The sequence below is a fragment of the Chenopodium album genome, chromosome 23 (genome assembly GCF_948465745.1).
Source record: "Chenopodium album chromosome 23, dcCheAlbu1.1, whole genome shotgun sequence".
Classification (NCBI taxonomy): domain Eukaryota; kingdom Viridiplantae; phylum Streptophyta; class Magnoliopsida; order Caryophyllales; family Amaranthaceae; genus Chenopodium; species Chenopodium album.
In genome coordinates this window covers 21,637,260-21,648,659 of record NC_137856.1, presented here as the reverse complement: position 1 = coordinate 21,648,659, position 11,400 = coordinate 21,637,260, and the positions used below count along the sequence as shown (strand labels likewise).

The window sequence follows — 11,400 nt, the reverse complement described above, 5'->3', positions numbered from 1 at the left end:
TACTTGGTAAACATATTTTATTTAGCAAAAGAGATGAACTTGAAATTTTAATAAAACAAATTGTTGATTGATTTACATTTATGTTGTTTAATAAACATATTTTGTTTGTTAGTTTAGGAGATAAACTTATATTTTTTTCAAAGTTGGTTTAGAATAACAGGAAAATAGTAAAGCAAATGAAAACAGATAAAAGGCACATGTCCAACACTCCCTTTCTGCCTGCCAATTAGTTCGAGAAAAAAAAAAAAAAAAAAAAAAATCCCCACAAATCTTAAAGGGGAGCATGTTCAATACATCCAAGTGTACCATACACCCGAGATTATTTGCTCATTCAATAAATAAGCAAATATATATACTTATTTATAAAATAAACAAAACTATTTGAGCAAATGACCCCGGGTGTACCGTACACCCGGGGTATCCGTACACCCGGGGTATTATAACAAATTTAACAAATTCTAGAGAATTAGTACACATTCACCCATGTATTGATAAAGGGTTTAATGCAATAATTTAATGTCCGATTTTTAAAGTTTGGGCAGTACTTTTCATTGGTATGTCTAATCTACCATGCAAGTTGAAATATATACCAACAGGGACATGATACCATACCAATCAGATAGGTTTTCATACCATACCACCAAGGACATAGTAGTACATTTGTTGAACAAAATTAGTGTAAGCCACAACAATAATTCTTATAAAACTCAAGACAGCAACATAACAAATTAACAAGTGTTACACAATAACATAATAAGTCTTCTACAATATTATAATAAAACCCTGTTCACTTCAGCTTAGAAAAATAATACTCAGTAAAAATAATTCAAATTAGTAAAATTAATTTCAGTTCAGTAGAAATAAATTCAGTTCAGCAAAAATTATTCAATTTAGTAAAAATAATTTCAATTCTATAAAGGAAAAATTGCCCGCAATAATCCGACCTTTTGCCCGTCCGCTGAAAATAATCTCACCTTTACCCCTAATCCGCTTCCAATGGTCCCAAGTGACTAGTTACCTGTTAAAAAAGTTTTTTTTTTTGGGTTTAAAATACACGTGTCAATAAACAATTTGTCCAAATTTTTAATAAAAAAATGAGGAAAAAAACCCTCCACCCCAGCCACACCAGCCCCAGCCACCCCTAAGCTACACCACTTCAGCCACCACCATCCCCACCTGACCGTAACCCACCACCATCCCCACCTGAACGCAACCCACCAAACCGAAAAGCCACTCCCAACCGACGCCGACCGGAACCCTAGCCTAACCAACCCCAAAACTCCTTCGAAACCCACCAACCCATGCCCATTCGAAACCCCATAAACCCATATCCCAAGAAACAACAGACGAAAAGAGGGGTCGGAATTAGGTCGGGGGACAGGTAAGGGGCCGGAATCGAGACAAAAAATGGTTTTTGAGGGTGGATTTCAAGAAAGGGGAAGCTCGACGCGGCCGGAATGAGGTGAAAGAGGGGGCAGGGGATGTCGGAAAATACATGGGGTGGTTGCGAGGTCGGAATAGGGTGAAAGAGGGGGCAGGGGAAGTCGGAAAAGCCGGGATTGGTGGCTGGGAAGGTCGGCGCGCCGGGAACGGTGGCTGGGTAGGTTCGCCCGCTGGGAATAGTGGCTGGGAAGGTCGCGGCGCCGGGGAACGGTGGCTGGGAAGGTGGTTTGGCTGGTGGGTGGTTTTAATATTAATTAACTTTTTTATTTTATTTTTTTAAAATTTTATTATTTGGACTAATCGGGTGTCGACACGTGTCAAGTAACTTGCTAAAGCAAGTTAAGTGACCGGTTGGGACCAATAAAAAAGATCGAGGGGTAAAGGTGGGATTATTAAAAAATAATCTAAAGGTGGGATTATTTTCAGCAGACGGGCAAAAGGTCGGATTATTGCGGGCAATTCTTCCTTCTGTAAAAATCAGTAAACTTAAAGAAGAAATATACTCCCTTCGTTTTTAAATACTTGCTCCATTTCTCTGTGCGCGGAGTTTTAGGAGAAATTGGATAAAGTAATAAAATATGGAGGTAGTGGGGTAGTTGAGAAAATAAAAAATTATAAAAGCAAAAGTACTGGAAGAATAGAAGGAGAGAGAGAGTATTATGTTGGGTCCAATAAGTGTAAGAAATGAATTACATATTGTAAAAGTTTTCCAATAAAGAAAAGGGAGCAAGTATTTTAAAACGGCCGGAAAAAGAAAGTGGAACAAGTATTTAAAAACGACCGGAAAAGGAAAATGGACCAAGTATTTAAAAACGGAGGGAGTAATAGAAAATCAATAAAAAATAATTTCAGTTTAGCAAAAATAATTTCAGTTCAGTAAAATTAATTTTAGTTCAGTAAAAATAATTTAAGTTCAGCAAAATTAATTTCAGTTTAACAAAAATAAGGTAAAGTGGACGGGGCTTAAGTCTTAAACAATAACATAATCAAGAGAGCATAAAAAGTCTTCCAAAATAATTCCAAAAGCATAAAATTTACTTAACTACTCCTACGTTTTTTTTTTCACGATAGAGATGAGATAGCATTGAATTTTTTTTTAGGTGGTTTAATAAAATAAGATGTAAGTGGGTGCATAAGTTAATTATTTTATTGAAAATTAAACTGGTGTAATAGGGAGTGGGGACCATTGGAGAACTAAAAAAACGATAATTGGAGTAAGAAAGAGTGGGGACATAAGTGGGTAAAGATTTATTATTTGATTGTAAGAGATTTCCAAAAATGGAACTCTAGATTATAAAAAAACGGATGAAATAGTAAATTTAGTTTTTAAAAAAAACCGAGGGAGTATTACAGTCTATTACAAGCAATGTGTGGTTCCTACAGGCATGGGTACCTTGCATCATACAGGCGTTCGCGAAAAGAAAATATTACACGCATGTTAAAAACATACCGTTGTAGTGAAAAGAACATACTATTAAAAAGTAATGAACATATATCTAAAGTAAAAAGAACATATGTTCATGTTCTTTAATTGTCAGCATAATGTACTTTTATTTGTGCTATAATGTTACTTACTTATTGTGAAATGTTCTTTGATTTTTTTTAAAAAAAAATATGATGAATATACATAAATTATGTTCATTACATAAATATTTTCATATTCTTTATAAATATTACGGATGTTCTTTAAATGTATAAAAAATATAAAATTGGATGTTCATTACAAAACAGTTATATGTTCTTTACAAAATAGTTTGTGTTCTTTAAAAAACTGCTACATGTTCTTTCCGCATATTTTTGTCTGTACCTCGATGTCAAAAAAAAAAAAAAAAAATTTTCTGTACTTTGCTAGGTATTGGCTACTGTACCTTAAAATTTTCATATTACAAGTAGTCGAATGACAATGGGTGGATAATCAAAGGTTTCCATTCTCCAAATCTTGCAAGATATGCGCAATGTGGCTGCATAGAATACACGGAGGTTTTGACATTAGATGATACTAATAAATTGAATTAATCGTTTAAGTAAACCCATATCAACGTACATGTTAATCTATTTATTGATATTATTAACAGAGATAGATATACCAATAGTAAGTAACCATACCAACGTAAATTTTAATAGGTATAGTCGTATTGTTAACAAAGATAATTAGGCCTTGTTTAGTTGAACTTATTTTACTTATTTTAGAAAGAATAAGTTCTAATCTGATCGGAAAAAATAAGTTCAAATTAGATCAAATAAGAAAAAATAAGTTCAAATCAGATCATCGTTTTATGTGCAATTTATTTATTGCTAATTATCTTTAATTTGTAATGAAAAAAATTGTGAAAATTACATATTAATAAAATACACATTATAACAAATCTAACAAGATCTCACTTGATATACTTTTGTAGATTGTCGTACACTTATGGCCAAAGTTTGGTCAAATCAGACAATCATATCAGATCAGATCAACCAAATCAGTCCACATCAAATCATATCAGATCAGATTATCTCAAACAAGATCATATCAGACCGGATCATACAAGTTTAGATAGCCCTTATACTAACAGATATAGTTACAAAACAGTAAGTAATACCAACAACCAAACATAACAACTAAGATACTAGTAAAAACACAAGTGAACATAATATATAGAATGCTAGTTGATGGAATACCTAGGTAACAACGAGAATGAGCTAGATATTAGGTCTCTAATATCTCATTAATTTACAAAACTCATAACAATGAATTAGAAGGAATGGGAAAACAAATTGTTTTGCGGATTTTTATTGTGTGCAAAATAGAATAAATATCTAGAAATAATAATGTTGTAAATTAGGGGGATGAATAAGATAATTCCCGTTATCAATGAATTTTGGCAGAATTAACAACGAATTTTAAACAAAAGGACCTCACAATATTGTCTTTATTATTTTAAACATTACTTTTTTTATAAGGCTTTTTAATTATTATTGAGTGTTGTACACAAGCGGGGCCTATAAATTCCTTGAGTCTTCAAGGACCAAAGATACTTGAGGTTGAGAACTTCTCCTTTTCCTACTCTTAACTTCCTTGAGATTTAGAGATGTCAAAGGGGAATGGCATTTTGGTTACTCAAGCAAGTACAATGCTCCTAATGCTCTAGGTTCAAAATTGTATGCTTTAAGGGAGGAGCTGAATTATGCAAGAGTAATGCCCCTTCAATTTCTGGGGTTGAAACTGATGTAGAGGCTATCAGGACTTTACTTAACAGAGAAGGTGATCATATGCACCATGAACTTAATTGCAGCTGTTGTCATTGATGTTACTAGACTTCTCAACAATAGAGAAATGATTGTCATCTTCAGCACAGTTCCCAGGGAGCTGAATAGCCTAGCATACTAGCTATCTGGCCAAATATGCTATGGACATGAGTGTAGGTCATGTTGATCATTTTTTGTATCCAGTGAGCGTTGCAACTACTTATCATGGCCGGCTAAGGACCTGTGCAAACACCTTAGCACAGGGCCCCCAAATTCAGAGGGCCCAAAATTTCAGAGTCCAAGCTTTAAGTTTTTTTTTTTTTAAAAAAAAAAAGAAAAAGAAAAAGTCAGCAATACTCTTCACGTGAAAAGGGCCAGCTGTTCCTCACTTCCTCCATTTACTCCCCACTTGTCTAGATTCTTCATCATCTCCTTCCTTCGTAATTAGCTCCATCAAGATAGCCCCAACTTCCCAAAATTTCTGAAATTTTCTTTAATTTCCTTTCTTTGATTCTTTGAATCCTTCCTATTTTGTCATTTAATTTTATTGTTTTACCCCCAAATTTTTAGTTTTCCAAATTTGACATTTTGGTTTCAAAAAAATTACAACGGGCATGAAGAATTTTGATGAGTGACATTTATGGCACTCATTTGGTCCCTTTTTGGATGATTTCTATTTCATTTTATCTCTCTTTTCTTTAGTTTTCCTTAGTTTTATTCTTGTTTTCTTCATTTTATGCTTTTTGTAGTTAGTTTCTCTATTTCATGCTTTTTCTAGTTTACTTGTTATTTTTCTCTTTTACTTGCTTTTTATCATTTATTTGTAGGTGGTAATTGATTGTCCAAGAATTCCCGAGCTTCCTCTCTATGAGCTTTCATTGTTTTCATGCCTAAAGATGGTGCAAGAAGCTTCAAGTCAAAGGTGGATCCAAGAGGCAAGCTTCAAGGCTTTGTTTATGCCTTCTTCATGGCTCACACTTTTCAAGAAATTCAAGAAAGTTTCTGCCTAATTTTTCCTCCATCATCATCATCTAGGACGTGTGCACCGCTTGAGCTAGGACGAAGAGAAGAAGGGGGAAAGACCCAGAAATGTGCGGGTGCACCAAGGTGGTGTGCGGCCGCACATTGGTCGGGTGCGGCCGCACACCTGGTGCGTGCGGGCGCACCAATCTGGGTGTGTCCCGTGCGCACCATTCTCTCTCCTCCGAGCGCCCGCACCTACGAGGGTCTATTTTTGGGCGTCAATACCGACCTCCTCTTTGTATATATAGTTATTTCTTCCTATTTTTAGAAAGAAGTTTTTTAGATTGAATGAGATAGTTAGTTTTTGGGAGAATTTTAGAGAGAGAAACTCAAGAACTTTAGAGAGAGAAACTCATGATTTTTGGTGATTGCTCAAGAATTCCTCATTGTTATTGATCTTTAGATCAAAGTTTTGTAAGGATCTTCTTCTTGATTTCAATACAAGTTTGATTCTAGTTGATTTCATTTGTTTTCCATGTTATTGTTGATTGATTGAAGTTTATTTGATGATTGATTGTAGTTTAATTGATTTTTGATTGATTGTTGGTTTAATCTTTGATTTCAATTATGTTGATGATGAAATTGATAATTGTTGTAGTTTTGATCTTGATTCCTATGGCTAGTGAGTAGTTTCCTAGCTAGGGAAATGGTGAAGCATGTTTGAGTGATGGTTTAGAGTAATTTGGGGATAATTGATGGAGTTGATGATATGATTAAATTTGGTTGATAATTCATGTGCATGTGTGTGATTAATTGAAGTTTGGACATCTTTGATTATTGCACTAGATTGCATTGTGAGCTTGCTATGATACGGACCATTGATTAGTAACTTGCAATTTCACGATTGAGGTGCTTTGTGACGTTCCCTAGGTAGTGTTTAGCGTAGTTGACGCTAGTTAGACCTCTAGGTGAACCATCTTGGTATGGTCTTTTGGATACATGATGATCTTCCTTCATATCACTTGACTTAGGGCCTGTTCATATTTACTGAATTGAGCTGAACTGAACTGAACTGAACTGAACTGATTGGAGCTGAACTGAACTGAACTGAACTGATTGGAACTGAACTGAACTGAACTGAGCTGAAATGAATATTTTATGTGAGAGGGAAATTAAGAGCTAAACTGAACTGAACTGATTGGAACTGAACTGAACTGAACTGAACTGATTGGAGCTGAACTGAACTGAACTGAACTGAAATTAAGTAAATGTGAACAGGCCCTTAGTCGGTTTGACCTCCCAAATTACCATTTTCCATTACGATTACATGTGGATCCATTGCCCTAGTGTCTTTAGATTGATTTCATACAAGTTCTTGCATCATTTAGCTCTAGCTCTAGTTTCCCCCTTTACTTGACTTCGAAATAGCTTGACTTAGGCATTGTGCATTCGACCTCCATTCCTTTGGGTTCGACCTTGACTTACCACTACACTAAATAGGGGTTTGTTAAGTTACAAATTTTGTTTGATTGGGTGGGGTGGTAGCCCAACGACCTACCGTTCTCCTTCCCATCAAATTTTTCCTCAAATCTCAAATTGCTTTCAATGGAGATATTGATTTCGTGTATTCCACAATTAAACCCCTTAATTTTTGTTTATCAAACGGTAAAATTTATTACCTCTTATAAATTCCATTTCAATCTTCAATCTTTTTCAATTACTTGTGTTCTTCGTACTCAAATTACATTTAACAAATAAAAAACAATTAAGAAATTGGTTAACAAGAAGATCAGAGCCAAGGGGGTTGCGGCAAATCGTGAATCGACAATCCATTGTGGCCTTGCGGTTGTGCGAGTTCGTTGTTGTCCTTGCGGTTGTGTATCCACAGTAACACTTGAATTACTGAATTATCATATATCAATCAATCAATGGCAAGTGGATCGATTATGTTCGGTTGTTTCTATCCTTTTGCAATTTAAATCATTAGATTAATTGTATAATTTATTGTTTTTTCGGTGAGTTGTTTGATTGTTTGTTTAATTAGTATTTAGTAAGTACTGTTAAAATTTTATTTTTGTATTTTAATTATGCCTCCCAAAACAAAGTATGTCTTTGGTCATGATAAACGTATGAAAAAGAAAAAAATGAAGAGTTAACTCAATCTCTAAGAGAATTGCTTCACAAATTTCTAATAAAAGAACCACAAAATTCTGTTGAAAATCAAGATGTTGATGATGTTAATGCTGAAATTCCTGAGAATGTTGATGATGTTAATGCTGAAATTCCTGAGAATGTTGATGATGTTAATGCTGAAATTCCTGAAAATGTGGTTCTTACTGAGAATGTTAATAGTGTTGATTTTGATGTGCCCACTAAAAATGATAATGTGGATGAAAATGATAATTTGAATAATTTGGATGATGATGAAGAGCATGATACTGATGAAAATGGAAATAATAATGAAGAGCAACCAACCCAATTTGATTACTCTTTTGATATATTTGATCCAAGAAATTGGGATGCTCTTGAATCAAAAATGATTAATTTAGTAGTGACGAAAGGCCCTAAAAGAGACCATTCTATTGTAAAGGGTCCTAAAGATAAATTTTCTAGACGCTTTACGGCTAATTTATATACTAGAGTTTTATCTAATGGAGAGAAATGTGATCGAGATTGGCTTGTTTATTCGAAAGAACTTGATAGAGTATTTTGTTTTTGTTGTAAAATTTTCAAAAAAGGAATTGGTAGAGGTCAATTAACTAATGATGGTTTTAGTGATTGGTCACATATTGGTGAGAGACTTAAAGAGCATGAAACCGGTATTGAACATGTTAAGAATATGAAAACTTGGTATGAGTCGCGTCTAAGGCTCAAAAAGAATGAAACTATTGATAAAACGGCTCAAAGACTAATTGACAAGGAAAAGGATCACTAAAAAAATGTTTTAAAAAGAATTGTGAAATTGTGAAATTCCTTGCTAAACATAGTTTGGCCTTTCGTGGTTCTAACGAGAAATTATATCAAAATAGCAATGACAATTTTTTGGGCTTGATTGAAATGTTAGCAGAGTTTAATCCAATTATCCAAGAGCATGTTAGACGTATCACAAATGATAATTTACACTTTCATTACCTTGGGTATAACATCCAAAACGAGTTAATACTTTTGCTTGCTTCTGCAATTAAAAATGAAATCTTAAAAAAAATCAAACGAGCAAAGTATTTCTCAGTGATACTTGATTGTACTCCTGATATTAGTCACCAAGAGCAAATGTCTTTAATAATAAGATATGTGGATGTCTCTAGATATTCTGTTACTGTTGAAGAATCTTTTTTAGGATTCTTAAATGTGAATGATACAACTGGTCAAGGGCTTTTTAATGTTTTACAAAAAGAATTGAAAAATATTTGATGTACGGGGACAAGGATATGACAATGGATCAAATATGAAAGGAAAACATCAAGGTGTACAAAAGAAAATCATTGAGCCAAAATCAAGTAACTGTTCGTACGTTGTTGGGGATACTCCTTGTGGTTGTCATAGTCTTAATTTAACATTGTATGATATGGCTTACTCTTGCAATAAAGCTAAGGATTTTTTTGGAGTTATACAACGCATATATACCATTTTTGCTAATTCTACTAAGAGATGGCAAATTTTGAAAGATAATGTAAAAGTGTTAACTCCGAAATCATTGTCATCCACTTGTTGGGAGAATCGTATAGATAGTGTCAAAGCTATAAAATGTCAAATGTCAGATTTTAGAGAAGCTTTACTTGAAGTGTCAGACAATGATATTAATTCTAAACTAAGTAGTGAAGCTAAATCTTTGGCAACAAATGAGCTAGGTGATTTTGAGTTTTTAATGTCAATTATTATATGGTTTGAGATATTGTCTGCAATTAATATGGTTAGCAAGCTTTTGCAATCAAATGATATGGTTATTGATGTTGCTATGGAAAAAATAAAGGAGTTGATTTCATATTTTGAAAAGTATAGAGATACTGGATTTTATAGTGCTTTGGATGATGCTAAAGAAATTGCTATCGAATTGAATATCGATCCAATATTTCCTCAAAGGCGTGTTATTAAAAGAAAAAAACAATTTGATGAGAATTTAGATACCCCTGCAGTTGAGTTATCAGGGGAAGAATCTTTTAGAGTAAACTATTTTCTTATCTTTGTTGATCAGGCTATTGTTTCTCTTAATAAAAGATTTGAGCAATATCAAGAGTATGAAAGTATATTTGGTTTCATGTTTACTTCTGAAAAGTTAGAATCATTAGATGATGCATCTTTGAAGTCATGTTGTAGTCATTTTGAGCAAGCATTAAGACATAATAGGCAATCTGATATTGATGGAAATGAACTCTATGTGGAGTTTAAGCTATTAAGAGATATTTTTCCATCAATGCCAACAAAAAAGATGGGAGTTATTGATATATTAACTTTTTTTGAATGATGTAGATTGTTTTCTGAATGCTAGTATTGCTTATAGGATCTTATTGACTATTCATGTGACAGTTGCTTCTGCAGAAAGAAGTTTTTCAAAATTGAAGTTGTTGAAATCTTATTTGCGGTCTACCATGTTACAAGAAAGGCTAAATGGATTGACGTTGATAGCAATTGAAAATGATCTTTTGGAGAAGGTGGAATATGAAGATATGGTTGATGAATTTGCTTCAAAAAATGCTAGAAGAATAGCTTTGTTTATATAGTTTGATCTTTTAATAATTAAGATTATATTTTGATATTAATCATATTATTTACAATTTAAATAAAGTACTTTGTGTTTTTTGGCTTCGTTTTAATATGTTGTTATATGATAATTTCGTTTAAAAAAAAATTTAGGTCCCAATTTCTAAGTTTAGAACAGGACCCCCAAAATGATTAAGACGGCCCTGCTACTTATGATGCGGATCTCAAGGCTCTAACTTTCTCACCCCACTTAGTTTTTGCAAGGACTTGTATCTTTCTCTAGTGGGCTGTTTAAAAAACTTTTTAATATGTACTGTAGTATGTATGGTGTTTGGACTTTGTTCAGAGATTGCATTTTGCATCTCAGCAATACTTTGTACATTGGGATACAATAGTTTTAAGGGTTTTGCCCAATTAATGCATGCTTCATTTTGTGTTAAGAAAAACTTCCTAAGAATAAGAATGAGAATTGAATTGCCTGATTTACCGTTTCTTAAGGATTAGTGTAATTCCCTTTTTGCCCTTTATCGCATGATGTGAATTTCTAAAGTTCCCTTATTTAGTTGTTCGCTATGAGTAGTGATAGAGGAGTGAAGTGAAAGAACAAAGATATTTTCTTTTTTTTTTTAAAAAAAAAAAATTTAGGTGGTCAAAACGTAAAATAAAGTAAATGTATTGTTTAGGTAATTTGTAGTCATTTAGGTTGGTTATGGGAAGATAGGGTAAAAGGTCGGATTAATTTAGAATAATAAAATGTGGGACTATTTTGGGAGAATGGAGCAAACTAGCAAAGGTTGGATTATTCTTAAAAAATAAAAAAAAAATAAAAATATTAACTTGTGTATGATGTTTATCGACTTGAAAGAGTAGTAGAGCTTGTGCTACATACTTGTAGTTTCATAATTCCAAACTATAGATTTAACATATAGATGTTGGTGTGACTACCAATGTATCAATAATTCAATATGTACTACAATGTCAAGCTCTTAACATATATTTAGAAATTCTAAGAACTCTAACTAATATCTTATACAGATTAAATTAGTAATATAGCAAATTAACAAT

At 33.2% G+C, this 11,400-nt stretch overlaps 1 pseudogene; it reads left to right on the top strand.

Annotated features, from left to right (window-relative positions):
- Nucleotides 1–1,495: 1,495 nt before the first annotated feature.
- On the top strand, nt 1,496–10,355 carry LOC145607124 (uncharacterized; annotated as a pseudogene).
- Nucleotides 10,356–11,400: the final 1,045 nt, after the last annotated feature.